Source organism: Heterocephalus glaber, unplaced genomic scaffold (genome assembly GCF_053883595.1).
Source record: "Heterocephalus glaber isolate CG9 unplaced genomic scaffold, H.glaber_assembly_v1.0 deba00001428, whole genome shotgun sequence".
In the NCBI taxonomy this organism is placed as follows: domain Eukaryota; kingdom Metazoa; phylum Chordata; class Mammalia; order Rodentia; family Bathyergidae; genus Heterocephalus; species Heterocephalus glaber.
The window spans coordinates 13,409,014-13,424,834 of NW_028258293.1; positions in this window are offsets into that span (position 1 = coordinate 13,409,014).

The following is a 15,821-nucleotide window of genomic DNA, read 5'->3' on the forward strand; positions in this document are numbered from 1 at the left end:
CCTGGACTACATAGCAAAACACTGTCTCAAAAGACAAAAAAAAAAGTTGAAATGCGCTTCCTTATGACTTGTATTCATTGGTTCTTGTCTTGTCTAATCTAAGAAGTTCTCAATAAATATGAGATCCCTTTCTACCTCTGCTTCTTGGCATTTGTCATGATTCTTCTAGGGGAAGAAAAGCTTGTCTTCTACCTTCTGTGCAGGTACTGGAGGGCTTAAAAAACTCTCAAAAATGAATAATGTGATATAAGAGAGAAAAGTGAGGTGGGGGTGGACAAGAGATACTGTCACCTCCAGAAAGACCTGGACTGTAGTCGCAGTATTCAGAAAGCTGAAGCAGGAAGATCACTTGAGCTCAGGAGTACAAAAGCAGCCTGGGCAATAAAGTGAAATTCTGTCAAAAAAACCAGAGAATGGAGGCTAGGAAGCCTCTCTGCAAAGCCATCAATAAGGAGCTAAGGAGAGGGAACCTGTCAGGAAACGCATTCCAGAGAAGGAGACCAGTAAGTAGTAAGTACTGAGGCCCTTGGAGGAAAATTTAGAGTGAAAAGAGTGGGGGAATAGCTTAAGACAAAGCAAGAAAGAGGGGTTTGCACATGGGTTGGAGGGAAAATGGCAGAAACAGTGGAGTATAAGGAAAGAAACAAACATGAATTATGGTGCAAATCTTACTTTTTAAAAAAATATTCAGGGATAATATTTAAGGAAACAACTAGCTCAACATCTTTTGATGGTTATTCCAAACATTTGAACAACAGTTTATAAGCATACCCTTGCAAAATACATGCCTATATAGTTTGTATGTTTTTAAAGAATTGAAATTAATTTAAACAAATATAACAAAATAAACCAATGGGTTAAATAACTGGGGTAGAAGTGAGAAGTAAAGGTGAAGAGAAGGAAAATAACCAAAGCAACTGCTTGATGACATACAAAAGTGGGTAATATACAGTTCTAAGCAATAGCTACACATAGGCTGTGGGGTTTTTTTTATTGGTTTGGTTTGCTTTGCTTTGGTTTGAAACAGAATCTCACTATATAGTTCAGGCTGGCCTTGAACTCCCTACTGTAGCCCAACTCCAACTCACAGTGATCCTCCTGCCTCAGCCTCTTAAGTGCTGGATAGGCATGTGCCACCACTCTCAGCTAGGCTGTGCATTTAATTCTGAGCTTGGGGGAATAGGAAATCTGAATAACAATGAACTTTGGTGTCCATATGATAACAATAAAGAAATACAGCTTCCTGGTTATAAATTCCAAGAGAGATTTTCCCTAATTGTGAGTCACTCAATAACATAATGGTCAAAGTCCTCAACAACATCCCTACAATCAAAACAAGATTTCATCTCTTAAAACTAATTTCAGTGCATAAAGCCAATAAGCAATTTGCAAAAGTAATTTCTTTCTTCACTAAGTTTATTGGTACATGTTAGGTGTACAATATGATAACATTCATCATTGGGAATTTGTACCTTTACATGATATATCTTGGTTCTTATTTTTTCCCCATTCCCCTGCCCTCCCTTCAACCGTTCCACCCCTCCGTATTTACAAAGACTTTGTTTCCATTTTTTCCTTTTCTCATTTTTTTCCTTTCCTTTCTTTCCTTTTCACAAAAGTAATTTAATAAAGGACCAGAGGCAAGCTATGCTACTTACTCTAGCAGTTATAAATCAGGAATAATGTCTAGAGAAATGGAAAAATTATCTTTCAAGTATAATCTTCAATGAATATTATTTCTTGTAACAAGCTTCTGAGAATAAAGTACAGTAGAGAGTTTGAAGTCATTAGATAAGAAACTAGAATGGAAATGAACTTTGCTGCTGATTAACAGTTGTTTTAATAATCAGTGGACCTAAAGATAGTACTAACATCCTTTCAAAGCAGTGAGGAGTCCAACTATATGACAGCTCAAAGGGAAAGCATCATGTTGCCATTTGGAAGTGGCTTAAGAAGCTTATATGCACAAAGGCAAGACTTCTGACAGAAAATAGATCTGGATCCTCCTAAGTAAATGGACAGATGATGATTCCGGCCCCCTAAGTGCTTCCACATAAGTGTAGTCAAGATCATTCTAGCTCCCAGTAGTTAAGAGAATACCTTAATTAATAAATCAGTGAAGAAATTTACTTTCCAGAGCCAGACAAGTTGGTGCATGCCTGTAATCCCAGCACTCTGGAGGCTGAAACAGGAGGATCATTGAAAGTTTGAGGCCAGCAGCCTGTTCTACATAGAGAGTTCAAGGCCATCCTGGGCTATATATTGAGATCTTGTCTCTCTGTCTCACATACACACACACACACACACACACACAAGAAAGAAATTTATTTTCCAGATAACTGCATAGTTTATGTGCTACATAAATTTTCGGCAACAAATCAATTAAATATTAGAGGACAGTTACCAAAAACAATATTTGAATATAAGAAGAACTGATCTCAAGTCACGCTTTCTTTTTTTTTTTTTTCATGCTTTCTGATGATATGTAGAAGAATGTAGTGCATGATGAATTGTAATAATGCCATATCCACACCATAAAGACAAATAATGATCTTTCCCTTTTAAACAAAAGACCATGAACTAAGCTTATCTAAATTGGTGTTAGTTCATTGAAGAGCACATTTTGAACAACAGGGAAGTTTTCTGCCTGAACCAATAGAGTTACCAGATCTGTTGGCAGGACAGACACTGGCTAAGTAGTTGCCAGGCCATTTTCCTTTCTTGTGAGCCCACAATTTAACCACATTTTCTAACCTATGTGTAGAAAAGTGTGTTTTACCCACTGGAATTAGATGTATTTCACCTTTAGGCTTGGGGCAAGAAATCTCAGTGACCTTGGGTGTGTTGAAGACAGCAGACCTTTTAATCAGCCTGGGTCTCTCAACACTCAACCACTTACTGGATCTATGTGAGAAAAAGAAACTTCCATGTGTTAAGCCACTGAGACTTCAGATTTATTATTACAGCAGCTAGTGTATGGTTAAACACTAATATAGTCAAGAATATACTTCTAGCTGGGTATGGTGGTACATGTCTGTAATACCAGCTAAAGCAGGAGGGTTGCAAATGCAATGCCAGACTGGGAAAGTTAACAAAACTCTGTCTTAAAATAAAAAATGAGGGCCAGGGATTTAGCTCAGTGGTTCCGCCACCTGCCTCGCAAGCGCAAGACCCAAGTTCGATCCCCGGTACCAAAAAAATTTTTTAAATAAAATTAAAAAGGCTGGCAATGTACTTCAGCAGTAGAGCACGTGTTTCACATGCACAAGGCACTGAGTTAAATCCCCAGTACTGGAAAAAGTTGAGAACTATGTTTCAATATAATTGATTTCTCAGTGTGTTTTAGCTTTGTATATAAAAATATTATCCTGAGAAGATTTATAGACAATCTGACAGACAGAAGAAGAAAACCTTCTGTGTTTTAGTCAGGTTCCTGTCACTATAACAAATACCTCAGTAAATGAACTTACAAAGATTTATTTTAGCTCATAGTTTTGGAGGTTCTAGTCCATCAGCAGTTGGCCTTTTTGTCTTTAGGCCTATAGAGAGGCAGCACATCATGGTAGGAATGTGGGGCAGAGCAAAGCGGCTCTCCTGATGACCTGGACTCGAATGAGAAGAAAATGTGACAGGGTCCTACTGTCCCCTTCAGGTACATGCCCTATTAGGCTCTGACTTTTTCTGCCACCTATACTGGGGATTGAACCCAGGGCCTTTGCACTGAGCTGTATCCCTAGTCTTTTTCAAATTTTTTATTTAGAGAAAAGGTCTCACTAAGTTGCCAGGCTGGGTTTGAGCTTGTGATCCTCCTGCCTTGGTCTCCCACAGTGCTAGGATAACAGGCATATGCTGCCACACTTGGCCTGGACTTTACTTCTTAAGGTTTCCACCATTTCCCGATAGCATGAAGCTGGGGACTAAACCTTTGACACATGGGTTTATGGGGGATATTTAAGATCCAAACTCTGGATTATTAGATTTGACACTTACCTCCATGCCCCCCCTAGAGTCTGCCTTATCCGTCCTCCTTTGAAATCCCAAAGGACCAAAGTGGTGACAAAATTAAGATCCATTACAATACCATCCCCTCAGGCAATATGTTAAGATTATTAAGAGTTTGGGCATAGGAGTCAGCTTGCCCTGCTCTGACACTTATCAACTATGTGACCTGTGCAAGTTACTTAACCTCTGCATACCTCCATACCAGAGAATTACAGTTGTTCCTCATAAGGTCTTTGCGAAGATAATATTACTTAATCAATTAAGTCTCCTAGTGTCTAGCACATAGGAAACTTTCACCAAATGTAAGCCACTCTTCTAAGTACTTTATGATATTTCTGAGAAGGGGAGAGGGGGAGTGAAGAGAAGTTAGCCATTCCTTTTGAGTCACAGCCCACACATTACTTTTATGATGCACAAAATATGATACTTTTTTTAGCACATAAAAGAGTTGATAGTTGTTCCTGGAAATTTTTCCAAGTTAATTTTATATTTTATATAGTAACTCTCAACTGGATTTTTCTCTTTCAATACTTCAGTGGCAATACAAATGCTCCTCACCACTGATTTACAAAGCAAGGCTTCCACTGAAACAATATTAGTCTTTCATAATCCATGCTCATTTCCAGATCCCTCCAGAAGTGAATCCTGGCTACGCCATCTTGACTGGGGCGGGGGGGAAGGTATTAAATATAAATGGAAGTAATTTCATTCCCTCAACAATTACCAAATTCCTGCTCTGTGCCAGGCACTGCTGAAATCCAAAGGAATTAGTGCTGAACAAGGTAAAGTCCCTGCTGTCATTGAGCTTCCATTCTAGAATGGGAAGACAACAAAAGTATTTTTTTAAAAAACTATAAGGAGGTGATCAGTAGTTCACAGAGCATTGAAATAAAGTGATGTTGTATTTTAATTTGAGTGGCCAGAGAAGTTCTTAGGAGACAACTTTTTGTGCTCTCTTTGGCAGCACATATACTAAAATAGGAGATAATAATATTATTATTTTGGGGGGTATTGGGGGATCGAACTTGGGACCTTACGCTTGCAAGGCAAGTGGCAGAACCACTAAGCTAAATCCCCAGCCCAGGAGATAACATTTAAGCACAGATCTGAAGAAAAAACAAGAGCTAGCCAAACACAAGGGAATAGATTTCCAGGCAAGAAAATAGCTAGGGCAAATTTATTACAGCAGGACTGACCTTGCCTATTCTTAGCTATTTAGGAATAAAAAGAAATCTTTGGCTGGAACGTACTGGGTAAGGGAGTTTACAGGAGAGGTAAACTGTGTCAGACTGTCTAAGGCTTAGGGAGTAAAGGGCATGTTCATTTGGGAGGAATGGAAAGCTATTAAAGAGTTTTAACTAGTTGGTGAGATGATCAGATTTCCTATTTTACTATTTGCTGTATGGAGAACAAATTCGGAGGGGAAAGACTGGGTATAGGAAGATCATATAGATGGTAACTTGGACTAGAATAGTGGAACTGAAATGGCAAGAAAGGTCAAATTAGGATTTGGGATGTGTGCATGTGCGTGTGTGTGTACATGTTATTGGTATAAGTTTGCAGTACATAATGATTACATTCCTCATGGGGAGTTGGTACATTACACAACACATCTTAATTCTTTTTTCATTCACTTCCCTTCCCCTTCTTTCTCCCTCCTTTTATCTCTTGATCCCCTTCCCCCTTGAGACAAATCTATCTCCCTATTTTCTATTATTTTTCTTTTATTTTGCTCTTTATGCTTTGGGTTTCTCTTATATGAGAAACCATAAGATATTTAAGCATATGTGTTTAATTTATTTCATTTAACATTACAGTCTCAAGGTACATCCATTTTTGTACAAATGACTCAAGTCTCTTTTCTTTTTTTAATTAGGTTTATTGGTACAATTTAGGTATACATAATGATCTCATTCATCATATGGATTTGCACCTGTGTATGATATATTTTAATTCTTATTTTTTCCCATTCCCCTCTTCTCCCTTCAACCCTCTTCCCCTCCTTATTTACAAAAGTTTATTTTCTTTATGCAGAATAAGTATTCCATTGTGTATAATTACCACATTTGCTTTATCCATTCATTAGTTAATGGACATGTACACTGTTTCCATGACTTACCTATTATGAATTGTGCTGCCATAAACATGGGTGTGCATGTATCCCTATAATATGGTGTCTTTAACTCTTTTGGGAAAATACCTAGAAGGGGAATAGCTAGGTCAAATGGAATTTCTTGTGTTAGTTTTCTGAGGAATCTCCATACTGATTTCCTTACTGGTTGTACTTTGTTTCATTCCCACCCATAATATAGAAAGTCCTTCTCCTCACCCTCTGTAGCCTTGCCAGCATTTGTTATTGTTTGATCTCTTGATGACAACCATTCTCTCTGACTTAAGGTGGAATCTCAGTGCTGTTTAAATTTGCAGTTTACTAATGGCCAGAGATGTTGAACATTTTTTCATGTATTTATTGGCCATTTGTACTTCTTCTGAGAAGTGTCTATTCATTTTAGTTGCCCATTTTTTTAACCTGGAAAAATTTTTTCCCCATTTTGTAAATTATCTCCTTACTCTGTTGATTGTCTTCTTTGTTGTACAGAAGTTTTTGATTTGATATGATCCCATGTGTTGATTTTGATGTTATTTCACATGTAATTGAGGTTCTATTCAGAGAGTCCTTGCCTATGGCTATGTCTTCAAGAGTTTTACCTATTTTATCTTCCAATAGATGGTTTATGTTTTAACATTTAGTTCTATGATCTATTTTTATTTTAGTTCAGTACATGATGAGAGATATGGGTCTAAATCCAATCTTCTGCATTTGTATGGCCAGTTTTTCCAGCATCATTTCTTAATGATCTGTCTTTCCTCTGCCATATGTTTTTGGTCTTTTGTCACAGATCAGATAGCAGGATGTGCCTGGGGTTGTTTCTGCATCCTCTATTCTGTCTCATCAATCCACATGTCTATTTTTGTGCCACTACCATGCTGTTTTTATCAGTATAGCTTTGTAATATAACTTCAGATTTGGGACTATGATGCCTCCTGCTTTATGCTTGTTATCCAGGATTATTTTTGTTCTTCTGGGTCTCTTCTAGTTCCATATGAATTTTAGGATTGTCTCCTCTAGTTCTGTGAAGAATGTCCTTTTTTTTCCTTTTTCTTTTTGAGACAGGGCCTCACTATATGGTTCAGGCTGGCCTTTAATTCACTATGTCACTACGTACCCTAGACTGGGCTTGAATTCCCTATGATACACCTGCTTCAGCCCTTCAAGTGCTGGGATTATAGGAGTGAGCCACCATGCCTGGTTGCTATTGGTATTTTGATTGGGATTGCATTAAATCCATATCAGCTTTGGAAATATGGCTATTTGGACTATATTGACTCTGCCTATCTGGGATGCAGAGGACTGTAATATTGATTATGCCCAAAGCAGGCTCTGAAGAGTTAACTCCACAACTGGCTTGTATTGAGAAGTGAGTCTGGCTGAAGCCTTGGTGCTGAAATCAGAGCAATTCACACTCAAATTTTGTTCCCACAACTAAAACCTTAGGACTATGTTCTAATTACAACCATATATTTTGTCTATTCTGTTCCTAATTCAAAAATGCTTTGTTTTGTCCTTTATGAGCCTTTTTTACATTAATTTTCATAGAACTGCACGTAGCTTGGCTTTATTCCAATTGATTACCAATAAAAGTCAGGGCCTGGGATTGGCCAAGGCCTTTGCTGGTTACACCAGCATTCGTCATCCTGACACCCAGCTTTCTGTCTCTTAGTTCTGTCTCTTAGTGTATTTACTTCTCAGGCCTGCATTGTATATTGTGCAGGATACTGGAACCGAACTGCAGGGGTCTCTGGTACTGAGACACCTTTCCATTTTCTGATGTCCTCTGTAATCTCCTTTTTCAGGGCATTGTAGTTTTTGTTGTAGAAGTCTTTCACTTCCTTGTAGAAAAGTATTGAATTTTGACCACCCCTGCCAGCACAGAGGAGGTGAGCTACTCCCAGAGCACAGGAGAAGGCTTCAGGGCCACTGTACCCCCCCACCCCCCAACAAGCACAGAGGAGGTGAGCCTCACAGGTGCCAGCAGCACCCCTCATACCTTGAAATGAGAAGACACTTTAAAAAGTTTCAAAACAAGACTTCCAGATCACCTAAAACAACCCCAAAGGGAAATGAGATGGAACACTCTGATACTCAACCACCTGGACTCCATAAACTGGCAACAAAAGAGGATCTGGAAAAAATGAAATCAGAAATAATTTCTCAGAAAACACCAGAGATTGTGCCCATAGTGCAAGACATGATTAATAAATCTGGAGAGGACACAGATTAAAAAAAAATAGAGGAACTGAGGAACATGATGGAATCCCAACATAGGAAACAAATGGAATCCATAAAACAGATACAAACAGATTTACAGGAGGTTAAAAATTCCATTGAAAGTCTATGCAGCAGAGGGTCAGGGACTTAGCTCAGTGGTTTTGCTGCCAGCTGTGCAAGCGCAAGGACCCGAGTTTGATCCCCAGTACCAAAAAAAAAAAAAAAAGAAAATCTATGCAGCAGAATGAGCCAATGTGAGGACAGAATTTCAGATATAGAAGATAAGATTGCTATTAGTGACCAGGAAAAGAAAAATTGCTTTAAAATTGTAAGGAGCCATGAGAAATCAATCCAGCAGCTGCTAGATGATGCAAAGAAAAATAACATAAGACTGACCAGAGTCAATGAAGAAACAGGAGAGTGTTCAGATGACATTAAAAAAACTGTTCACAGACGTGATGGCAGAAAACTTCCCAAGCAGGGAAAAAGAACTTGACATACAGATAAGTGAGGCATATAGGACTTCAAGTAGCCATGATCAAAAAAAATCTACATATAGGCATATAATAGTTAAGATTCCAGAAACCCAACAGAAGAACAAAATTCTACAAGCTGTTAGAGAAAAGAAACCAATCACGTACAAAGGAAAGCCCATCAGAATTACAGCAAATTTCTCAATGCAAACCCTCAAGGCAAGAAGAGCTTGGAGTGATGTATTTCAAGCCCTAAAGGAAAACAGCCTCCAACCCAGATTGATATACCCTGCAAAACTATCTTTCAAAATTGATGGAGAAATAAGATACTTTCATGACAAAGAGCACCTTAGGAACTTCACAAATACCAAACCAGCACTCCAAAAACTTTTAGACAATATCCTACAAAAAGACAACAAGAATCACAACCCCAGGAAACCCAGCAGAATGAATCCGTTGGGTGTGACAAGAAATTAAATGCAAAGGGGGGGAATCCAATACACAGAAAAAGTCATGACAATGATAAGTCAATATATATGAGTTATAACCATCAATGTTAATGGTCTCAACTCACCAATCAAAAGAAATAGACTGGGCCAGGTATTTAGCTCAGTGGTTTTGCCACCTGTTGCACAAGTGCAAGGACCCGAATTTGATCCCTGGTACAAAAAAAAAAACCCCAAAAACAAAAGAAATAGACTGGCAGAATGGGTCAAGAAGCAAGATCCAACAATATGCTGCATACAAGAAACACATTTAACTCAAAAAGAACCTCATAGACTGAAAGTTAAAGGGTGGAAAACAATACTCCATGTGACAGGAACCCGAAAAAAACAAAACAAAACCAGGAGTAGCTATCCTCTTTGCAGATCAAGTGGATTTCAAATAAAAGTGTGAAATACTCTGGTCCCAAGAATTTCAGATAAGGGATAGTCAACTTGTATGTACAAGTCTATTGTGAATATGTGTTTTCATTCCTTTTAAGTAAAAACTTAAGAACAGAACTATTGGTTCTTAACAGTAATACAAGAAATGTCTATATTGTTTTCCAAAATGGTTTTATCATTCTACATTCACATTAGCAGTATTAGAAAGTTCTAACTGGTTCACACCTAAGCTGACATTTGTACTTTCAAAACTTTTAACTTCATCTCCCTAATGAGTGTATAATTCAATCTTGTTATTGTACTGATTAGTATTTTTCTGATTCTAGTGTTGCACACCTTTCCTTGTGCTGTACTGGCTATTTATTATCTTCCTGTGTCTACTTTTTAATTGGGTGGTCTATTAATGAGCTGTAAGAGTTCTTTATATATTCTGGTCATAGGTTATATGCATTATAAATATGGTCTGTTTAAAGACTACTTTTCATTTTCTTAACGATATCATTTAAAGTTTTAAATTTTCATGGAATCTCATTTATCAATTTTTTTTTCCATTTGCTGAAAACATTATCTTTTCCTCTGCTCTTGAATTGAGTTTATGTTCTATAAAATGTTAATGTTAAATAATCTTTCAAAACTCAGTAGATCATATATGTGTGGTTCTATTTCTAGATTCTCTGTTTTATTCCAATGATCTATATATCTTTCCTTACACCAGCACTGCCTTGATTACTGTAGCTTGAGAGGAAGTCTTAAAATTAGGTACTAAATCTCTTCCAACACTGTTTTTTTTTCTTTTTACTCTTCTAGGTCCTTTGTACTCCTACATAACTTTGAAATTTCAATATCCAATTCTTCATTTATAGCAAGTATACATAGACATGAGTTTTTATATATACCTTGCGTTTTCTAATCCTGCTGAATTCAAATACAAGTTCTAGGGGCTCCTAGAGATTTCTTAGTATTTTCTCTGTAGATGATCATTTCATCTACATATAAAGATTTTACTTCTACCTTGCCAATCCTATCCTAATTGTGTCATTTTATTGCCAGACTATTTTGGTTTGGGCCTATGTTTCAAAGTTTAATGGACAGATGAAGAGTAGGCATATCTGCCCTGTTCCCCACCTTAGGGAGAAAGCATTCTATCTTCTCCATTCATATAAGGCATTTTTGGTGGAAGTATGGAGTACATGGCTTATCTGTTGAGAAGGTTCTGTTCTACTTCTACTCTCCTGATAGCTTTCACCATGAACAGCTGTAGAATTTAGTTCAATACTTTTTCTCCAACTACTGACAGGAGGATCATATGGCTTTTTCCTTTCCTCTGTTAAAATGATGAGTTATGGGGGTGGATCTTCCAATGCTGAACCAACACTGCCATCCCTGTAATAAAACTGCTTTCTACATACTACCAGATCTGACTCCTAATAGTTTGTTTTGTTAAACAAATTTCTATCTATGTTCATACTTTTTTCTTTTATTACCTTTATCCAGTTTCAGTATTAGCGCAATGTTGATTTTCTAAAATGAGAGAACTGTTCCTTCTTTTTTCTGCTTTAAATGTTTGATATAATTTATCATTTAAAATGTATATGAGCCGGTTGTTCTCATATAGGTAGGTTTTCAAGCCTGGAATACACTTTCTTTAATAGGTGCTATTCAAATTTTATATTTCCTCCAGAATTAGTTTCATTAATTTGTCTTCCAAGGTACTTCTTAGAAGTTGTCAAACTTATTTCAAAAAAGATTTTTGTAATATGCTTTCTATAACCTTTTAAATTCTGTAAAATCTGTGGTAATGTCTTCTAGATTTTGATATTGCAATTTAAAGATGTATAATTGATATTGTGTAATAGGAAGAAAAGGTCTAAAGGAGTAGGGGAAGTGGGAGGGGTAGGGGAAAGGAAAGAAGGGAAAAGAAAATATGAGAAAATGAAAAATATGGAAAGAAAGTCTTTGCAAATGGGAAGGGTGGAGGGGGTGAAGGGAGGGCAGGGGAAGGGGAAAAAAATAACCAAGATATATCATGTAAAGGTACAAGATCCCGGGGCCTGGGATTTAGCTCAGTGGTTCCAGGGCCTGCCTCACAAGCGCAAGGACCCAAGTTCAATCCCTGGTTCCAAAAAAAAAAAAAAGGTACAATATCCCAATGATGAATGTAACTGTATTTTATACCTAAAATGTACCAATCAATTTAATGGGAAAAAAAAGAAAAAAGAAAAAAAGAAAAGTATTGAATTTTTCTTGATGCTATTGTAAATGATACTGTTTTCCAAATTTCTTTCTCAGTGAGTTCATTACTAGTATACAAGAAGGCAATTGATTTTTGTGTGTTGATTTTGTATTGTGCTACATTGCTGTATTTGGTTATTACTGTAATTGAAGGAGTCATTTGGTGGAATAGTTTGAATCTTCCATGTAGGGGATCATGTCATCTACATATAATGATAATTTGAGTTCTTCATTTCCTATACATATGCTTTTTATTTCTTTCTCTTGCCTGATTGTTCTGATTAATATTTTCACTGCTATATTGAACAAGAGTGGTGATACTAGACCTCCTTGTTATGTTCCTGATTTTAGAGGGAAAGCTTTCAGTTTTTCCCCATTTAATATGATTTTGTCAGTAGCTTTGTCATAAATGGCTTTTATGAGATTGAAATAAGATCCTTCTATACTTGTTTCTTTAGGATTTTTATCATAAATGGATTTTGGATTTTGTAAAAGGCTTTCTCTGCATCTACTGAGATGATCCTGTGATTTTTGTCCTTGGTTTTGTTTGGTGATTGGTTATAGTAAAGTCCTCGACTTAAGAATGAGTTCCATTCCAGGAGAATGTTTGTAAGTCAGATTCATTCGTAAGTCCGACAAAATGAACCTTATACACCTTTGACACAAATATACAATGTAAAACATAAAAAAACCAAACACACACACAAAATACTGTAAAGAAACTATTTTTACTTTTACAGTTACCTTAAAATGGTAAGGTAGACACATGAGCTACTTCTGCTATTTGTTCACATCTACAAATGTTTATAATGCGAGATCCATTGGTATCCGTGAAAGTTCATAAGTCAAACGTTCATAAGTTGGGGACTTACTCTACATTTATTGATTTGTATATGTTGAACAATCCTTGCATCCATTGGATGAAACCTAGCTGGTTATGATGAATGACTTGTTTGATGATTTGTTGCCTTTTGTTTGCCAATATCTTGTTGAGCATTTTAGTCTCTGTGTTCCTCAAAGAGTAGTTCTCTTTTTTGGTTGGATCCTTGTCTAACTTTGGAGTCAGAGTATGCTAGCTTTCAGGAATGACTTTGGGAGTATTTGGGAGCATTTTCTTCCCTTTCAATTTCATTAAATAAGAGTTTGAGGACTATTGGCATTAGAGCTTCCCTGAAGTTCTTGTAGAATTCAGCAGTGAATCTATTAGGTCCTGGGCTTTTCTTGGTAGGTTATTTATTACTGCCTCAATTTCATTGCTTATTATTTTATTATGCAGGATTTTCTATCTTCTTGGTTCAGTTTTGGTAATTCGTATATATCTAGGAATCTGTTCAGTCCTTCTGGATTTTCCAGTTTATCTGAGTATAGGTTTTGAAGCAGTCACCAGCAATCTTCTGGATCTGAGTGGTGTTGATGGTGATATAAACCTTTTCATTTCTAATTTCATTGATACGGGTCTTTTCTTTCCTTTTTTGGTAAGATTGGCTAACAGTCTACTTATTTTGTTTATTCTTTTACAGAACTAGCTCTTGGATTTATTGGGGGGTTTTTTGGTCCCAAGAATCAAATTCAGGGCCTCGCGCTTGCCAGATCAGCGCTGTGCGGCTGAGCTATATCTCTGGCCCTGATTCTTCGTATTTTCCTGTTTGTTTTTTTGCTTGCTTGCTTGATTGTTTTTGTTTTTTGAGACAGGGTCTCCTTATGTAATTCAGGCTGGCCTTGAACTCACTATGTAGTCCAGGCTGGCCTTAGGGTAAACCTCCTGCCTCAGCCTCCTGAGGCATGCACCATCACACCTGGATTCTTTGTATTATGGGGGATCTCAAATGCATTAATTTCTGCTCTGCTTTTCATAATCTCCTTCTTTGTAATAGCTTTGGTTTTGGAGTGTTCTTATTTTTCTAGGACTTTGAGGTGCATCATTAATTTGTTTATTTATTTGGGTTATGTATGTCTTCTTCTTTTTTTTTTTTTCTTTTTTAGTACTGGGGATGGAACTCTGGACCTAAGTCAAAATGGCCATATTTTCCTACTTCTCTAAGGGATGAACAGAAACATGAAATTATTAGTACCACCCTTTTGGAATTTTCCTATAGATAGACCATTATCTCTTTGGGGATAGGCCATCCTCTCCTAACCACTAAAACTAAGATCACTAAGACTAAGATTACTAAAACTAAGAAGACCTAGACTATAGATTATCAACCGAGTTTAATGATGTCATCAATATACCATTGTTATTATTGGATCAATATTACCTAAGTGATTATACCTGTCATTTTAATGGTTGACTATAGTTTTTTACCCATGTACCCACCCCTCATGACTTTGCTCTATAAAACTTCCTTTGAGAAGTGGGCTGTTGGCAACCCATTTGGAACCCTTCTTGTCTCTCAGGAGCTATTCTTTTTTTTTTTTTTTTTTTGGTACCTGGGATCAAACTCAGGGCCTTGTGCTTGTGAGGCAGGTGCAGCACCACTAAGCTAATTCCCCAGCCCGAGTATGCTGGTTTTTGGAGCACATATGTTTATAGTTTTTAATCTCTGCCTATTGCATTGTTCCCTTAACCCGTATGTGGTGACCTTCTTACTCTCTTCTGATCAGTTTTGGCTTAAAGTTCACTTTATCTGAAAATAGGATAGCTATTCCTGCTTGTTTTCTGGTTCCCATTGCGTGGAATATTATTTTACATCCTTTGATTTTTAGGCTGAATTTCTTTTTGGGTTAAATGTGTGACTTGTATACAGCATACCTCTGTGCCTTATTGTTGTTTCATATGTTTCTTTGTTTTTGTTTTTTGAGACATGGTCTGGCTATTTAGTTGATTTCCCCATCTACCATCATAACTTTCCTAGATAGTTGCAATAATCTCTAGACTGGGCAGTCCAAATCCTCTCTAGCCCATTCTCTTCCCATCTGTATAAAATCTTTTTTAAAAATATAACTCCAAAAAAAAAAGGGGGCCTGGGGATTTAGCTCAGTGGTTCTGCCGCCTGCCTTGCAAGCACAAGGTCCCAAGTTCAATCCCTGGTACCAAAAATTAAAAAATAAATAAAAAGAAATATAACTTCAATTACATAAGGGTCTAAAATTCTTTTCCTCACTCTTAGGATAAAGACTTAATTATTATTATTATTATTATTATTATTATTATTATTATTTTAACTGGGTATTAAGCATCTTCAACTTTTTTTTTCTTAAGATAGAGTCTCACTATATATCTACAAGGAGGGCTGTGGCTGGCCTTGAACTCAGAATGTAGTGCAGGCTGGCATTGAACGATTATCTTTCTGCCTCAGCCTCCTTACTGCTAGCATTACAGGTGTATGCCTCCAAGTCTAGCTAAGACCTAAATTCTTAATACTCCCTCCCAGGTCCAGCATGAGACGCTTGCCTCACCACAGCACCTGAAGTCATTTCTCCCCAGTTCCCAGTACAACAGCCTGCCCTCTCAGTTCCTCTGCTGAACCATGTTCCTTCCTCCTTTGCACCCACTGTTCCTTCTGCCTTGGTTGCTTTTTTCCTATCCTTGCTCAATTTCTACTCATTGTTTAGATCTTAGCTCAATGCTAGTTCTTCAAGGGAAGGCCTTCCTGCCTTCCAGTCTAAATCAAAGAGCTTTGTAGTTTTCCTTCATACTGATTGTCACAATTGAGATTAAATGGTCATTTAATTAGGTGTTTAATGCTTGTCTCCCCTGTTGGACTCTAAGCTCTATGTTAAGCAATATGCTCTATGCTGGGGATATAGTGGTAAGCAGGGCAATATCTATATCCCCAGCATAGAGCACATTGCTTAATGTATAGAAAGTAGGGGCTCAGTGCATTCTCTCTCCTGCCTCTCCTTCATGTATCATTTAAAGGCAAACATTTCCTAATCTTTCAAAAAATCACATTT